This window comes from Dermacentor albipictus, chromosome 3 (genome assembly GCF_038994185.2).
Source record: "Dermacentor albipictus isolate Rhodes 1998 colony chromosome 3, USDA_Dalb.pri_finalv2, whole genome shotgun sequence".
In the NCBI taxonomy this organism is placed as follows: Eukaryota; Metazoa; Arthropoda; class Arachnida; order Ixodida; family Ixodidae; genus Dermacentor; species Dermacentor albipictus.
This window is the reverse complement of record NC_091823.1, coordinates 162,139,817-162,158,771: the sequence shown is the minus strand read 5'-3', so window position 1 is coordinate 162,158,771 and position 18,955 is coordinate 162,139,817. Positions and strand designations below refer to the sequence as shown.

Genomic DNA, 18,955 nt, shown 5'->3' with positions numbered 1-18,955 from the left:
GTGGGGCTAGATCCGGAGCTTGCCTTCAGCCATAGCCGCACGCAGAGTGGAACCCCCATAGATCAAAACACACTCATATGACTACTGGAGTGATTATTCCGTAAGTATGTGAGATCATTTTTATACCCTTAATTTACAGTGTTTGAAGAATTGAAGAAACATGAGAAAGGACCGTGAGAGTTTGCTATAAATATGCGCTTAAAAGACTCGCTTACGACCCATATCGGCTCGGTGGTTTTGTCAGGATCACGCCATTGCCCACCGAGAAGCATTTATCATTTCCTCCACTGTCGGTAAATGAAATTCAAAGGTGAATGTTGTGCACGCGTAGCAAAATGGTAGCTGAGCCTTTCATGCTGTCCCACAAAGCCGCACATTCCCTCTTCTGCCATGGTGCCACAAGACATGTCAATTTCGCCTTTGAATTTCGCCCTTTCAGTTTCCCAGAAAGCTTAGAGAAGCAGGGAGGTACACGAGGGGAGCAAGATAGGTCTGCAGGAAGCCCTGACATATGAATAAAGTTTCATGCGGACAAAGTTATCACACTTTATTTCTTTACATACTTATTGTATTTCATTTGTGCAAATAATGATGTAATACATGAGAGTTAACTCTTATAATTAAAATACATCATGCCTGCGATGGCTGTCCTCAGATTTGCTAGGCTGAAATACTGCATGACGTTGTCTAGAAGGTCATTCATTAAAAGAATCTGTGCAGACCCTATTGAAAAATTTGTGTGAGAAATTGAACGAGATGTATGCATGTCGCAGAGATTTGACAAGAAATGAGCGATATGCTATGCATATTGAACGACTTCTCGTCGAAGATGAGCAAAATCTCTGTGATGTGCTGCGCACACTTTTGCGAAGTGCACGAGATTTATGAGATGTGCGATAAGAATGCGTAGAGAAGTGCACGAGATTTATGCGACGTGCGATGAGAATGCGTAGTGCTTGTGTGACGTGTGCGATAAGAATGCGTAGAGCTTGTATGACGTGTGCGATGTGCTGTGTAGGCCTGACGAGATTATGTGTGAGGTGTGAGGTGGCATGCGATGTGTACGCACTGTAGTCGTATGAGCAACATGATCTTTGAGGATGACTATGAATTGCATACAAAGTATGTGCACTTAAGTCGTAGTGCATACAAAAGCTCATCGACAGCGAGATTTATGATGAGTTGTTTGTAGTACATGCAAGAGCATGATCAATGTGCTGTATGACACTGATCCATTGTGACACATATTTACCAAAGCAAACAAGATGTTCAGAGTTCAGCTTCTGGAATTTCATGCAACGAACACATACAGCCCCATCAAAGCAGGTGTCGGTACTTTTGATGCAATGATTTTCTCTTGGGGACATAGTCTCGGATGAACGCTTATGGCGATACTACTGCCTTTGCATAACGCATTCCTCAACCAACCAATAAGCACTGCATTTAGCACAATGATATTGTCAAAAGCTATCATCAGAGAATGAATCCCTTGTTCAGAGTAGATCTGCCTAAGATTTTAATGCAATATAGGAGTCGGGTACCATCAAAGTTTCATAATAAAATGCTACATGTTTGTTTGTGCACTCAATAAAAGAATCTGGCAATGTGATTATAGCGCATTGGAAACACTTCAAACAAGGACGAGTTGGCAAAGGAGTTTATTGCAGGCAGTTTGATCAGTGACAGAAGACGCATGCACTTTGTCACATCCTAATAATATTGCTTGCATCAGAGATGTCAGTCAGGGATATTCATGGACTTAATGCGTTGTACAATATCACCGTAGTGTTTCATGATGGAAATTCACATGCCCAGTGTACAGCAATTATAAACAGTGTGAAAAATGACTTTGGCAGTCATTCCTTGCATCAATGCCTGCAGATAGAATGGACAGAATTGGTTGTGAGTGAGAACACATATTGTACCTTGGGATTAGCGAAATAATTCTGAAAAAGCTTGAAACAACAAAGAAGTTTCATAATCCTTATGGTGATAAAAAATCAGTACAGTGCAAGTTCACGGGAATGAGTATTGGTGCATGTGAGCCAGTTTGTAAGAGCTCGCCTAATAAACAAACAATAAGCATAAGAAATTGTGCTTTTCAGTGAAAAGGTCACTCTGTTTCACGTTCCTTCAACTTTGTATCTGTCCCGCTTCAGACAGCACATGCACTGTGTCAGATTCTCTGTAGATGACACTTTCTTTGAAGCAACATGAAGTACCTCATGGACAAAAGGTGCTGTCCTGCAGCATTGCACTTTTTGTTAACCTTTTGTCCATGAGGTGCCAGGAAAAATGAGTGGGCAGCTGAAGTACACACTACTTCTTTTACAACAAGGCATTTGCATTACATATATGTCATTTAACAAGCTGTATTATACAATGCATTTATTTGTAAAAACAGAATGGTTACAGTGAATTTTCTTTACCTTCTCTTCTTGCTTTCGTGGCTCAGAGTGCCTCCAAGCTGGCGTAACCAGCTTACTTGGTAGAGAAAACTTTGCTTCAGCTGTCGCCGTTTCTCCTCTTCCATCAGAGATGGGACGCTGGTTACGCCAGCTTGGAGGCACTCTGTGCCACGAAAGTAAGAAGAGAAGGTAAAGAAAATTCACTGTTACATTCAATCACTTCATTGAGAACAATTAAGGTTTGTGCTGGATATAAAAACTGTTCATAGCAATCTGCGACCCAAGCAATTAAGTGGCGTTAAAAAGACTAGTGAAGACCACAGATTATTCCACATTAATACTTGAGCACAAATAAGCAGTTGTGTGCATGGATTGAGAGCAAAATTGTATGAACCATTGAAGTGGTGGTCAAACAGCACCGCTGCGCTCTATGTACACTCATTGATATTGAAGAATGGCAATTCCTGAATCCCCATAATGGGTTTTACCTTTTTCTTTTTCATATAATCGTATGTGGTTTTCATTATATCTTTTCTGTATCATGTCCCCAGCGGCTTTGCGCTCTGTTTAGTGCATGTTCCAGGACATATGGTATTTTACACAAACTGCAAACACGCACACATGTGAACTGGGGAAAGCTGGACAGGTCTATACATTGTCTACTCTTTGGCTGTGCTCTTCAACTAAAGTTTTCAAACGTTGTTTGGCATTGCCTATGTTTCCCAAGAAAGAAAGCTAAGTGTATATTCCACCCAACCTTTACTGTGGGGTCGCATTTCTTTGTTGGTGGCAGCCAACGTGTAACATGCAAATTTGTAGTTGCAAGTTAACACTTCTACCATTTAGCATGTAGTATGATGTATTACCACCAGGTATGACACTGTACATACAAGGAACTGTTCGCATTCTCTCATCACAGAAAACTTGAGCCAATTGACTTAGTGTTAATGCGCGGGTAACTGCGTTATGTACTGTTTTTAGCATAGCACAAGTTTTAAAAATGTGCTTCAGTCCCATGACACAGGTGCAAATGCCACAAATTCCCACAATGCAGGTTTTCTTTATATGCTCAACTTTAAAATTGCTCTGCCACCAAAAATGCCCACACGACTGTGGAAACTCTATGTGACTCAAGCAACAACACATTAGAGTTTCCAGAATTGGCCTAGTTCAGACCGCATCATCTCCGGGACCAGCCCAGTTTACTAAGAATGCATCAAGCATTGGCTAGTTTACTCACAAGAAACTTGCCAAGTATACTCAGTAAGAAAGTGACTGAGCAAACATCCCTTGCAAAAGCCAAGGAAAGCTTTGCGTAAAAACGATGCACTTGGGCAGTACAGAAGTTTCAGACAAAGGTACGCCACCACTGGAGAGCTCAGCCGTGCAGTTTGGCCACCATTCCCATGGTCCCTAGAATTTTGCTTCAACAGCACATGCTCAATCTTGTTATTGTCATAATACCTGAAAAATTGTGATTCACTACCATGATCTGGGTTCCAATATGTAGAATATTAACTACCGACCTGGCCGATATATTCTACAGCAAAAACACCCCTGCACTAGTTCAACTAAACACATTACATGTCTCCTAATGCATAGCTTACATACATAAGCTCAGTGCAGTGTTATTAAGAATTTACAGTACTACATGCTTATCAGTGGACAACATATGTACCTTATAGTCTGAATTCCATCAAATTCCATCAAGTAGCTGTGATTTCAGATTTCCATACGCAACAGAACTATACTGGTGCACCTCTTCCGGGAAGAGGATTTAATTATCAGCCATCAAAGTATTTCTCCAAATATAATGGCTTATAAGTGTGACGGCTCATCGTCAGAAACAGCAATATGTTTTCACAATGTGGATTACGAAACAAGATACAAAAAGGCTAACTATTGATGAATTAATTATTACTACAAACACTATGTTGCAGTGACTTACTGTACAAGAATACAGTAAGACATTGCTAAACTGTACCTGCTTAAACAGCAGTTTCATTTTAAACGTAGTAACCCCAACTCAGCGGCTATTCAACATAATCTGTTTTGTATTCGCATAAACCGTTCCAGTTTATTGCGTACGTATTGGTTAACACATAGTGTTTGCACTTTTCCTAGCACAATCACGGCGGTAGGTCGGCCAGGCAGAATGAGCCTGAGATCAGAACGGCCTCGAAGTACGAACGCAGAAGCCGCTTGGAAGGGTGAAGCCACACTAACATCAACATTATTTCGGTGCCGAGCCAGATAGTGTTGTGGCATCGTGCAAGCTAGGACTTGCGTCATGCCAAAGTTTGGACAAAAACCAGGTGCTCAGCATAAATGAAAAATTGGAAATTGTTTGTGCTACCGAACGTGGCACAAAGTTGGCGCTGGCACACGAGAAGGATCCAACGTTCAATATGGTATGTGGCATTTGGAATGCGAAGGAGAAGATGCTCGGCAGTGCTGCTGGGACTGCGAAAAGACGTTGGCTACGAGGTTAAACTTTCTGAGGTTTGTCTTTTCACCATCGTTGCCTCTGTTATTGCTGAAGCGTCCCCTAACGACAGTGATGAGGACGACACAGAAAACGACAGCACGGGCGATTCAGGCCCAACAGTGGCAGAAGATGTACATTACGTCAGCCTCATGCGAGTGTTTGCCGAGCTTAAAGGAGTTTGATGCTGCTGTCGTCGCTGCTAGGCTGCCGCGGCATCAAACGAATATAACAGACTTTTGTCGTGCAAAATGGATAATACTGCATGTTTTTTGCCCTTTTATTGCACTCTCTCCGAGTTCCATTTTTGACAGGTAAGTGAGCAATCTCACACTATTTCAGTTTAGCAGTACTACTGTTTAATACATACTTTTTCCAAGCTCCGGCCAACTACGATTTAACAAGGTTTCACTGTACATGTAAATTTAACATTCTCATGTACAGATACTGAGACCTACAAATGCAGGTAACATAAAAGTTAAATATTTAAATTGGCTAGTTGGTTCATGTTTCCAACACAATGTGCTTCTATAATGGGACAGGAAAAACAAGTGTACTAACATATGTGCAGTGTTTGTAATACCGTAATTACTGGTCGTACTTCTAAAAAGAAAATGAAGTACGGAAGCAAGGGGTCGGCTTAGATTTGAGTCGGTGGTTTGGCCACAACTGCCACATACCTATCGCCACCTCACCGTCACAGACTTGTAGCAACATATGCGTGCGCCATAGTGTTTTCTGGAAGCGATCGTTCAGAGCAGGTTGTCCAAATTTTTTTCAAGTGTTGCACTGTAGCCTCGTGCCAGCCACTGTGGTGGCACTGACCAAGTGGTGCCACTACACTACAGGCTAATGGCAAAAGGTCGTTTTACACATGGAGAAAACCTCCAACCTCCAAGTACAGCACGAGTTCGGCATGGACGAAAAGAACATGCTACGGTGGCGGAAATGGAACAAGCTTTCCAACTGCAGTGCAGCCCACATGGGTTTCACCGGACCACAGAGGAGTCAACACCATGAGGTGGAAGATACGGCGTATTCATTAGGGAACAGAGAGAAGCAGGAATGCACATAACGATGGGGATTATACAGGCAAAGGCAAGGGAGGTCACCAATGCTAGGGGTATATCACACAAACCAATTTCAAGCACAGCAAAGGCTGGGTAACGCGTTTCATGAAATGTTTCGGCTTCAGCCTCAGACAACTGGCTTTCGTGTGCCAGAAACTAGCCAGCGAATTCTGAGGAAAAGCTCATGGCATTCCAGTACTACGTCATCGAGAAATGGCCGCAAAAGAGCTATCAACTGGAGCAGATTGCAAACACTGACCAGACACCGGTGTTCTTCGACATGCCCATGGCATATACACAGTAAACGAAGAGTGAAAGAGATCAAGCTTAGGACAGCAGGTTATGGGAAGAAGTGAAAAAGAGCAATGCTGTGCTGTTTTGTCGATGGACGGACACAACACACTACTGGCCAAATAAAAGTTCCCCAGGAATGTTGTAGCGCACGTTCACGAGAAAAGTTCCATGAACAGCGCCACGATGGACTGGGTGAAGCCGATTTGAAGCAGCCTGCCCTACAGTGTCAGCGCTGCTGTCGTGGCCGTCACTGTCGCTATCCGATGCACGTTTGTGACGATCGCCTCATCAGTTAGAAGCATTTGGTTTCCAAATCTATAGCAGTGTGCCTTTTTTTCACCAGCAAAGTAGTGCATTGCTGATGAACAGCAGGCAGATCAGCCATCTTCCATTTCGGCAGCAACTCATACAAGGCTGAGAAACAACATGGCCAGGAATGGCTTCGATGCAACAAACAGAGACAAGTACGAGTGACTTAATCCATTAGCAGAACTGGGCAGAATGAGGACCATAGAATAAAGAACCAACAGTGAGGACCCAGCCATAGAGATGGCCCAGCGAGCAATCTGGGAGCAGTGCCGGCAGTGCAGTTGGCGTGGTCCATTTGCGTTTTGGAGAGTGGCGAGGCACAGAGCTATGGCCGCAGCCCATTCTTGTTCGGAGGGGTGGAAGGGCGACGGGAGAGATGCGCGAGGCTGGTGTGAATCTCCCATGGAGGGAAGCGCACGGCGGCAGTTGCAGTGGCGGGCAAGCATGGAGCGGCTAGCATTTCACTTTTTTTCTTTTCAAGGATTTCAGATTCCGTTACCTTTCAGCACGGACATTCAGCAGCCAGAATTCATCGTTATAACCGATAATGCGGCATGGGGCCACTGTAGAAAGCAGGTTATTTCCCCATACAAAACATACAAAAGTTGACAGTGTAGCAGCTTTTTGTTGTGCTAACCGATATCTTTATAAGTGGGTTCAACTGTAGTGTCACCCTCAATTGCACACTGATTGGCTGGTTGAGAAAAATCGGATGAGCTGATTGGCTGTTTGAGCATTACGTCACATGAAGACAATGGTATCACCATTGCAGAATAGATGCCCTGGCTTGCAGTGGCATGGGATGAAATTCTAGCTGAAATGATTACCAGAGCATTCCGAAAATGCTGCATTTCTAACACGCTGGACTGAAGTGAGGACGATGCTCTTTGGGAAGTGAGCAAAGAGGAGGACAGCGATGTTGTGGATGACAAGTGAACTTAGGACGTGCCTATGGTACGCACACTTATATAATAAAAATCATGCTTTTCTGTCAATAAAAAGGCCTTTATTTTAATTCGGCTTGCATTTGAGGTAAGTTTTCTTTCTGTTTTTTTACAATAAAGGGCGGTTTAGATTTGAGTAAATACGGTAAGCTTAGACTGCCAGTCTCTTCTTCAATTTCTGCAAGGTTACAACTCTACTCTGGCTTCACATTGAGGGCAATGAGGAATGAAATGATCATGGATGTGAAGATCGGCACAGTTGCAAGGACATCAGCTAGCTTCGACACTATCCGGATTGATTGATTTAAGGGCAAGCAATCTGCATGACGAGCGCAGACTAATAGGATCATTCAGGAAGCCCAATCCTAGCTTCATTCTCCTAACATCGACATTGCCAAACATTCAGCAATGCAAGCTCGTCTCTGCTTTCGCAGAGTAAAGCGCAGTTTGAGGAATTTACTCCGACCAAACAGCTCAAAGAGCAGTATACAGCCACAGTAGAACACAGCAATGAAGGAACCAGCGTGCTTGCCGAGCGTCATTGCCAAATCAGCTATATAGGATGAGCACAAAGCATACAATCACAAACTTCAAGCGCACAAGGCAGTCATACTGCCTAGAAACGAGACAACAGCCAGATGCGTAGGACCTCGATTGCTCCCTCTACATATGTCCACATTCAAGGGGACATCAATGAGTGGACAGGCTTCTGGGAACAATTTGACCCAACTATTCACCTCAACTGATTTGACATGTTCCGCCAAATTTGACTACCTAAAGTGTTTTCTGGCTGGTCATGCCGCAGCAGCAGTCTCTTGTTTGCACGCACTTGAAACATGCTGTGTGCATGCCACCTCACCGTTGAAGGAAAGATTTGGAGATTGAGCAAAGATTATTCAGGACCACTGACGGCACTTAGACATCGTTAGAATGAGAAGTCATACAATGACACACAGGGTCTGCAACGATTGTATGACGCCGCGTAGCTACACATCCATTGCCTTGGCACTCTATGTGTACCAACTCTAATGTATCCAACTATGCTCACTGATATCGTCCAGCAGGCTCTACTTACGACAAAATTCTCAGCTTCACACGAGGGAAGACAAGTCACACTATGAGGGTACACTTGTGTAATAGTCTTTCTGCAAAAGCCTGCGAGTCACTTTCACCAGCACCTTCGTCAGACACCGAACTAAAATATGTCCTACTGTTTATGCAAGTGGACCTAGAAAGCAGTGAGTAATGCATGTCACCATCTCAACTACTACAGTAGATCACCATATTGACAGGCAACTTAGTGGTACACCCATGGAATGTAGAAAAAAGATTAAATTAAACAAACAAGGCCAGCCAGTGTAGGCAGAGAAAAAAGTCGGTGGAAGACATCGGTGCTACGTACGCCGTAGCTCCCATCGGAGTATGTTCATTCAGTCAAATAAATAGTGCATGCCAGAATGAGCAACTATAACTTCATTGTGGAATAAACAAAAGATGTGAATTTGTTCCAAGATAAACTTCGAAAACGCAGACCCATACTGACACTGTACTTATGGGATTCTAACCCACTCAATTTTCACGAGATTAAAGTAACAAAATAAAATTACGTATGAATGCAACTCGCCAGATTTATAATAGAAAAATATAGCATGCCCTAAACGTTCAGGATCAGAATACGAAACATGTAGAAGTTACCTTCACCAAAGGGAATTTTTTTTTATATATGAGCTTTCGTAATGAAAGTGATGCATTGTCATTGAAGTTTGGCCTTTATTGGCCACAGATACCAAGCACACAGGGGTGGTAATCTCAAGCAATCACTTTTAGAGAGAATACTGACTTTCAAGGGCTGTGGTGCTGTGCTGCTAAGCACGAGGTCGCAGCAGCCACATATTGATAGGGTGGAATGCAAACACGCCCATGTGCCGCATATTCGGGGCACGTTGAATATACCCGAGTGGTAAAAATTAATCCAGAGTCCCTCACTACAGCGCACCTCATAATGAGATCATAGTTTTGGCATGTAACACCCCAGAAGTTAATTCAGATTATATGCAACTCTGCATCTGACTTGTCAAAGTATGCGGCAGCGAGCGTTCTTGCAGATACCGAGCTTTCCACAATGCCACAAACACTGGTGGCCATATATGCCGCTTTTGTTTTATATAAGTTCAGGTTATTTTTTAACGCAGTTTCTCAGAAAAAACGTGCTAGTTAGATTTCCGTAAATACAGTGACGCAGAGACTTTTGTTTTTGTACTTCAGTTCAATCCCGTTCTACAATGTTGGGCAATGCACATACATACTGCTTGCTTTCAGCCTCAAAGTCTATAAACAAAGCCGGCATTGCAACAGAAGCAGGCTTTAAAACAACACAAGTGTCAACAGGTGAAAAAAAACGCTCTTTGATGTGAGGAGGAAAACCATCAGCATTTTCACCAATTCCCAGTTTCTGACAAAGCAAGAGAACCAAGCCAGAAATGCCGGCAATTACATGCAATATATGGGAAACTATAAAAAATTTCCCATCATGGCTTGCAACGACAGAACAGTCACTTTTCTTTGCTTTTCTATACTGCTGACTGTGTATAATTGTGCCTTCAAAGCTCATTCTTGAATATTCCTCAATTACAGCACATGTTGTGTCCAAGAAATTTTGCACAGATTGCAGTTCCCGCTCGGACAACATAGCTGTAACTGGTGCTCCAAATAAGCATACATTATCAATTCGAGTCACTTTCTTAATAGGAACATTGCCAAGCAGTCTTTCGCAAAACCTCACCACATCATGCGGAAGAGAAAGCAAATGCAGCGCAAGCTCCAGCTCTCCTTCCAGAGTGACTCTCTCCAGTATTTGTGTCGGAGCTCCTTTTGCTGCCTTTACCATCTTTGTCAGCTTCCCATTCCCTGTTTCGAAGGGAAACGCTGAGTTTGCCCAAAGAGGACCCAGATGCTCCACGCTTGACGTCAGATGGCGAAGCTGGTGGACGTTATAAGTCATGAAGCGAGTCCCATAGAGGTTTGCAGCTCTGCACACAAATGATTCAAGCAGGTGACCTAGAAAAAATAATTGTTTCATGTAAGAGTATTGTTGAAAGAAAGCTTTGAGTAAGCTTGTCAATGCACGTGTAAATTATCACATCTCCAATACTTTCATCCACTTAACGTGTGTCTCTAACAAGGTTTAAATTAGAGCATCCCCATGTATCAAGAGTAAAACTTTACATAATGGGGGACACAGAACAAATACACTCTGACATAGCTTGAGCATGTATTATAGTGTCTGGGGATGTATCTACAATAGTCACATGATAACTGCAGTCCAATACTCAACTTGAGAAAACATCCACCCCTGTTGGCCGCTTCACTATCGTCCTTTCTCTGTCCCTTTTCATGAAATGTGCACAGATTGAGTGTTTTATCTTCCTGCATCGCATTTTGTTTTAGCATTAACAGAAAAAAAACAGAAAACAAAACAATGCTGCCATGGTTGTCAATGAGAGTGAAATTGTAATGACTCAGACAGTCTAATTAAAGGCTTCATAAATTTCAGAAGCTATGGCTACCAGAAGAAACCAGCAGTGCACAAAATTAGGATAGTTGGTGTAGCACAGCTTCAGAAGTGCAGCAGTGGAACAAAACAAATGCAGTTCAGAGCACATAAAATGCAACCTATTGTAGTGCAGGACCAGATATAAGTCTTTTCTGACTCTTGTTTACCCTCCTATAGAAGTTAGAGTGTGTGCACAATGCTCCCACATCAGTGCGACCTCAAATATCAGACAAAACACATCTGCCAGAAAATCGTGCAAACGAGGCTGCGGGAGCACTTTTTCACTGGGTGCACAGCTGGGTACAGGGACATCGAGGGGAATATGCAGAGTGAATGGACGATCAGAAATGCACCTGCCACAGTGGTATATAGCATGCTGTATAAGTCATGAAAGAAAAGTAGTGTCAGGAGAAAAGCTTTGCACTAGAGGATGCATTTGTTTTACAAGACTCGATCCAGGGACAGGCACTTTTAGGGCCTTTCACTCTGCTATTTGAGTGAATCAGAAAGCTATATTGCAGAACAAGGTTGAATTCCCTGACAAATCCAAGCCTTTGCCATAATCAGTGTCGCTTTGGGCTTGCTGATTACTTCAGCCTGCAAGTATAGTGGTTAGCTAAGATGGAAAATGACCACCTAGCAAGCTTCCACAGAATTGATTGGCTAAGGCACGTACTATGTGATGCTTTGTGATGCGCAAAAGGTTGTGTAGGGGACATAGTAGTCTCTGCGCCTCTGCTCTAACCAAAGGTGTGCACATTGTTGCTCTTTGGCTTTTCAGTTTGTGTACAGTAAGTATGTAATGTGTATACTAACATAACATTCGCATCATAAGATTACCCTAAACAATGCTCTCGAAAATTTCGATTTTCGTTTACCTATTCCTAATAACGACACCCCTAACTTTGGTCTGAAGCAGACTTGTGACCAAATGGCCATGCAGTATTTTTTTGCCGAGATTAAAAGCTTTTACTCTTGCACACACGTTTAGAGCAAATGCACTTAACAGCTGTCGCTGGGGGCTGCAGGTTTGATGCAGGACCAGCTAACGACTATGACAAGGGAACACTGGCAGCAGGAGAATGGTATTAACAGGCTGAGTAGTAAATACTCTTAAAAATAGAAGCAAGATAGTCTAAATGCGAGTAAACAATTTACCTGCACATTGAAGATCAGTTGGTGAAATTTCACTCTTGAGCAGAGTGAAAATGGCTTCGGCCAGCATTGACATGTGCCTCCAGAACCGCGGTGGCAGCACTCCGAGTACTGTTGGCGGAGTAGTAGAGCAGCCAGTTCTTCCACTCGCTCGCCTTCCAGAAGCACCTGTCTGCCAAGGACCGTGGCAGCCGTGTGAAGCAGTGGGGTGGGCAAATACTCAGGAGACGTTTATCCAGCTTGGCTATAGTTGAAGGAGCACCTGCACAAAAATAAGCCGTAGTTACTACCACAAATTCCACCTATGCCATGAAGAGGATGTTTGCGTCACCTGTTACAATACTTGCAATGGTTGGGAATAGTGCAATCATATGCCCAGTTTCTCAAGTACCAAGACTAGATGTTAACCATGTCTTAGTAATAGCCTAGTTTTCACGCAATGCCATGTGGACACAAACACATAAATATACAGACTCCGCATAGTATGGTAGCTGTGGCAAGGCCACAAATATTTATAGCAATCCAAGCATTAGGCATTATTAAAACAACATTTATTAGTGCTTGGTGCATTATAGCCAATGTTGGCTGCTGTGATATGAAACCTATACTATCAATTTTCTTAATGCACAGAGAAGCACATTGCCTTTACAGTTATATGACATCCAGAGGCTTGCAGTGATGCCTGACACCGGCAAAAGATGCAGAGAGCGAGTGGGACTATGCTAATTCAGGGACAACCAAATTAGGAAGGCACACTCAGCTTAGACAAAGACACTCCCTCACCAGAACAGGAATTGACCTCTCTGGTACAGTAATTGGCCACCCCCTCCCTTATGATTCCTACAAATAACCCATGGGTCTCAGTCCCCAGCAGCTACGAAGCACCTAACCAATGCGGTGGTCAACGCAGCAGAGGCTGCTAAACATCTCTGGGTCTGGGCAGGCCGCCAATGGAAAATGACCCTGTCAACCTTTCACAGCCGGACTCTGTCTAGTGAGGCTAGCTTAGTAGGACTCTTTGAGGAACTGCCACATATTGTTTGGGATATCATCGGCCTTAGTGAGACTAGAACTGGTGACGCTTATACATTGCTGAATAACGGCCATGTCCTCTGCTATAGAGGTCTCCCAGATAAGAAGCAATATGGGGTAGGTTTCCTAATCCATAAGGTCATGACGGGCAACATTGATGAATTCTACAGCATTAATGAGAGGGTTGCAGTACAAGCCTATGCTCCAACATCCAGTCACGATGATGATCAAGTAGATCGGTTTTATGAAGATGAATTAGCGATGAGAAAAGTGCAAACTCGGTATACTGCAGTAATGGGTAACTTCAATGCAAAAATGGGGAAAAAGCAGGCTGGGGAACAGGCAATTGGAAACTATGGCATTGGTTCTAGGAACGCTAGAGGACAGATGCTGGCAGAATTCACAGAAAGGAATAAGCTTCGAATAATGAACACCTTTTTCAGGAAGCGTAGCAATAAAAAGTGAACCTGGGAAAGCCGTAATAGTGAAACAAGAAGTGAGATTGATTTCATACTGTCTGCCGATCCCAGCATAGTGCAGGATGTAGAGGTGATAGGTAGAATAAAGTGCTGTGGCCATGGGTTAGAAAGGGCTAGGATTCACCTCAATTTGATGAGAGAAAGAGCCAGATTGGTCAAGAAGAAACAGGTCAACCTAGAGGCAGTAAGGGTAAAAGCAGACAAATTCAGGCTGGTACTTGCAAACAAATATGCAGCCTTAGAACAGAGAGACGTTGACATAGAGGTAATGAATGAAACCGTAACTAGGCTGGCTTCAGAGGCAGCAATTGAAGTGGGAGGCAAGGCACCAAGGAAACCAGTAGGCAAGCTCTCCCAAGTAACAAAGAACCTAATAAAGAAACGACAAAGAATGAAAGTGTCGAATTAAAGAGATAAGGTAGAATTCACGGAACTGTGAAAACTGATCAAGGCGAAAATAAGTGATAGTCTTAACTATAACATGAGAAAGACTGAAGAAGCCGTAAAAAATGGACACAGCCTGAAATCAGTGAGCAGGAAAGTTGGCATAGGACAAACCAAGATGTATGCACTAAAAGATGAGCAGGGTAATACCATCAGCAATCTTGAAGGTATAGTAAAGGCAGTGGAAGAATTCTGTACTGACCCGTACAGTGCCCAGAGGACTCGGGAGAACTCCATTCAAAACAGTAAAGAACAGAATACAGAAACTCCTATAACTCGCGATGAGCTGAGAAGGGCCTTACAAGACGTGAAACAAGCAAGAGAGCGCAGCAGGGGAAGATAGAATAACAGTCGATTTAATCAAAGATGGAGGAGACACAATGCTTGGAAAACTGGCGGCTCTTTATACGAGGTGACTATCGACTGCAAGGGTCCCAGAAAATTGGAAGAATGCAAGCATTATACTAATCGACAAAAACGGAGACGTTAATGATGATGAACATGCAGACGCTGGTAATACTGCAATGACGTGTTCTAGTTTCTTTAAGCCACATGCTTACCATAGGTCTTAGAACATGCAAGTCACAGAATATCACGTGAAATCAAAAAAAGTACTAACAAAAATTTTGGATTGTGTCTTTTCTGTTGAAATAACTAGCCGACAACTCAGCAATCAGCTGTTTTATAACTAGTTCAACCCAGCTCGGCTAAATCTGTCAATTTCGGTTACGTGTACTTCTTACATAAAGGCATTCCTACTGTAGTCTGTAAACATTTCCTTTTCAGTGCTATTTCCAGGCAGGTATCCACACTGGACCAATTGCAAGTTTTAGTGGGATATTTTTTACAATGCTCGGCACTCCCCAGTATACAGGAATGGTTGATTGCCCCTTCTTTTTTTTCTCCAATTTAGAGCATGGCAAGCGCATTGCATTACATTAGTATTCTGACTTGTGCGCAAGATATGTAATATTTCTAAAAAAAAGTAATGTTTGTATGTGTGTAACATCAGTACCAGCTAAATCATGGATGTTATCAGGCATACTCTTGTCACATGCACTGCAAGAGCAAATTGTTATTTCCCTTCAAAATTGACTTATCTGAACAAAATATAGAATTCAATTACTCCACTTTAACAAGTGAGCACAGGTACATACCGATGTAGAACGGCTCCTGGCAGTTTGCACTGTCCAGCCAAAACTCGGTAAGCTGCCTTGTCACTCCAAGCAGCACACAGTGCATGTAGTCAACTGCCTGGCTCAACACTGGATTGAACAAATTAAGGTTTATCAGGGGCGATGGACCCTTGATGCCATTCACTGGCATATTCAGCTCAAGGGCAAGCTTCATGTCTCTCAGGACCCCTTCTTCTGTTCTCAGTGCAAAGTCCGTTTGGATGTAACGAGGAGTACCTACAATGAAGGAAATGCCCATAAATTTTTTTACATACACCTAAAAATACAAATATTTATAGGAAATCCCATAATGTTTATTACTAGTGTGCTCATAGTGACATATTGGTGCTTTGTAGGGTACAACGTAGTAGGTTGCCTGACATTTACATTAATGCGATGCAGCACCTTATGCATCTCATGGCCCTTCACAAGTTAAACAGTAACAGGTAGTGATATGAAAGCTATGTTGTCAACTGCAAGCAATTCAGTACTTTCAACAAATATGTGCACAGAAATGTGAAGCATATGTTCTTTTTATTCTAGCAAGAATCTGCATCAATATAGAATGCTTGCAGGAAAGTGCCAGCCAATTTGTTCATCGTGTACTTGTCTCCATCGTGCCTTTCCGTCCTTTGTATGCTGTCGCGCCGGGCACATCATGGATTAACAACTAGCCCAGCCTAACACCTTGCTTCAGTAGATTTCAAGTTCATCACGTTGCACTGCACCAAGAACAGCCTGAACAAAACGATTTTAGCATGCTCTAAGTCACCAAAAGGCCTCAGTGCAAACATGCCACTGACCTATATACAGCCCACTTGACATGACTTTGGTGAATCAGCGCACTTGGGAAAAAACACAAGTTCACATGAAAATGAATTATGAAGACATACACATGCACTGACGTATGTCCAAATGTCCAGAAGCAGTCCTTTTTTTCCAAGTGCACTGCTTCACCAAAATCATGGGTACCCAACTAGCCCATCAGTACCTATAAAGTAAGCCCGAATAGATCGGTTTAATCAATACACTAAATGCTACTGCCTCTGTACTGTGCTACCTTTTGTTACAAGCTATTGCCCACAGTGTAAATCGACAATGCAGCACTGTGTCCCCCCACTATAAAGTTGTTGCATAGCAGTTGCACTTCAAATAGGGTGAACGCCGGAGCAGAGAGAACTTACACACCACTCCTCTATGGATGCTGTAAAACACAACATAATGCAGAGCATGCACCGCACTGTCAAAACATGGACAGAACTTACGCATTCCATAAACTAGCTTAAGAAGAAAACCCATTGCAAGGAAGTCACAAGTATGCTTAGAAGGTATCATCACACAAAGTAAAACATTATAGAAGCCAACGTGAAAACAACTTTGATCTGCAATGTTTGAGTCTAAGACTAGTTATCGTGGCAAGACATTTTCCAACACATCCTTATGACAAAATGGCGTATAGTCACTCAACTAGCGGGCACATCGGAATCAGAGAGAGCTAATAATTCATGAGCAATGTGAAAAACGCCATACCTTCGATTTGCTCTGCACAGGTCAGGCACCAGCAGCAGCCGAACCTTCCATTGAACTGTGTCTGGTTTGTCACTGCTGCACGGGCTGGTGCATCAACTGAACAGCAGATGGAATGAACTTTTGATCTAACCGTTTCTGTTCCATGCTGCCACACAACAGTTCCAACAGACTGCAATGCTTCCACAAATTTTTCCATAAACACCATCATGTCTGGATGTTTGTGGCCAAACCACAATCCAGCCAGAACAGGGCTTTGGCGGCGCACACCTGGCGGTAGTTCATTTATAGTGAACTGGATGGGCCACAAAGACGCTTTCGACGATTTATAAACAGGGCTTCCGTCAGTGTTGAATGTGAGCGTCAAGTCCTTGTGGGATATCTTGCCACTCTGTCTAAGACTCTTGTATATGGCACCACTGGTGATGTCACTCACTGAATCGCATTGCAATCCTTGCTCTATTTTCTCCATTTGGGCGAACAGAAGGTCTTTAAACTTTGCTATTGACTGACCAATTTGCTGCTTGATGTTCAAGATGCTGAAAAAGCAACCTGCGTTATTCAATAGCGAGACTTTCATATCTGCTTGGCATTCTCGACAGCGCATTGTCTGTGAACATAGCTGCTCTAGTTGACTTCCGCAAATGTTGCAGTAGTAATGGCGATTCACGGCCGTATGCATCGTTGGATTCCACAACTTCCTGAGTAGATACTTGCTTCGAGGCAGCATGTCACCTTGAAATCCAAACAATGCTTCGATGAGACGCAACAACCCGTCCACGGTGTCCCAAGGCAGCCCATGCGCTACAACAAAAGCTAGAATCATTACGACTGCAGCAGCTTTTGTTGTTGTGGATCCAGGAAGGGTGGCCGTGCCATACTCGCGCAGAGCCGTTGCGAGCGCTTGGGCAACGTCTATCGGCGGTACTGGGTCGGATTGCCCGCTTTCGTTGCCTTCGTCTGGGGCCGGGCATGCATTGTCAGTCTGACGGCCAGCTGACGATGCGCCGATTTCATCGTCTGAAAGTAGCGGACAGTCGTCAAACGAGCAGGACAGATCAGGCTTGGCAATGTTCGAAGCATGCCCTTGCGCAACCGGCTGTGACATGTGACGCAACCTATAGCGGCGTGTCGATGAGGGAACGTGAAAACGTTGGCCATCGTGCAGGTACATTTTCCTCTTCCGAGCGGGAGGCTCCATTGATAGGCGCGAAGAGACCACGGTACGGAGTAAGAAAAAGCTAAGCAAATAAAAGCGTACACAACCACATAACAAAGCAACTGTCAGGATACGCGCGCACTCGCCGCCAAGATTCACTGTTCGGAATGTAGTCACGTGGCCCCGATTGGTACGTTCGATTCGCCGTCACTAGGGTGCCTCGATGCCAGCGCCGTCACCACTAGAACCAGTTCGCGAGGTGCTGCACCCTGCCATTCGTTTCAGCGGTGCAGCAATGACGCCCGCAGAACCACGACGTTCGTTTGAAAAAGTGCAGGAAAGGTGCAGGGCTGGTTCGTGATTTTGCTGCACCCGCTCCACGGTCGGTGCCGACTTGGTGCAGATGCGAAGCAGCGGCGCAGCAGACGACGCAGCAGACGAGCACGGTCGAGTACCGTTAAAACCCCGCTTACGCGCGTCTGATGTGTCTGCGCAACTGTGGTGTGCATTTACGCCCCAGAAACCGATCATACCTCCAGTTCAGGACCTCTCAAACTTACGCACACCGTGCACATTCGTCAGACATAGCACAACGCCTACACCGCGTCTGCACCTTTGCATTCGTTTCGAGTGTTTCGCTGAGCCTGCACACACAGACATACACACACGCGCGCGCACATATATATATATATATATATATATATATATATATATATATATATATATATATATATATATATATATATATATATATATATATATATATGTGTGTGTCTGTGTGTGTGTGTGTGTGTTCCAGAACGTTGATACATTCCTGACACAAATACCTGCATTATATAGACCAAAATATTCTTAAGGACATTTGTCAATATTTCGTTACGATAAATAGTGCAAGATTTTGTAGCGCATGAAAGTTATGAA

The 18,955-nt window shown here is 43.6% G+C and overlaps 1 protein-coding gene and 1 pseudogene across 2 annotated transcripts in view; both read right to left on the bottom strand.

Annotated features, from left to right (window-relative positions):
- Window positions 1-18,955, bottom strand: part of LOC135905177 (luciferin 4-monooxygenase-like) — a 125,630-nt gene that overhangs the window by 29,372 nt on the left and 77,303 nt on the right. The gene's annotated exons all lie outside the window — the stretch shown is intronic.
- Window positions 9,444-17,351, bottom strand: LOC135905176 (uncharacterized; annotated as a pseudogene).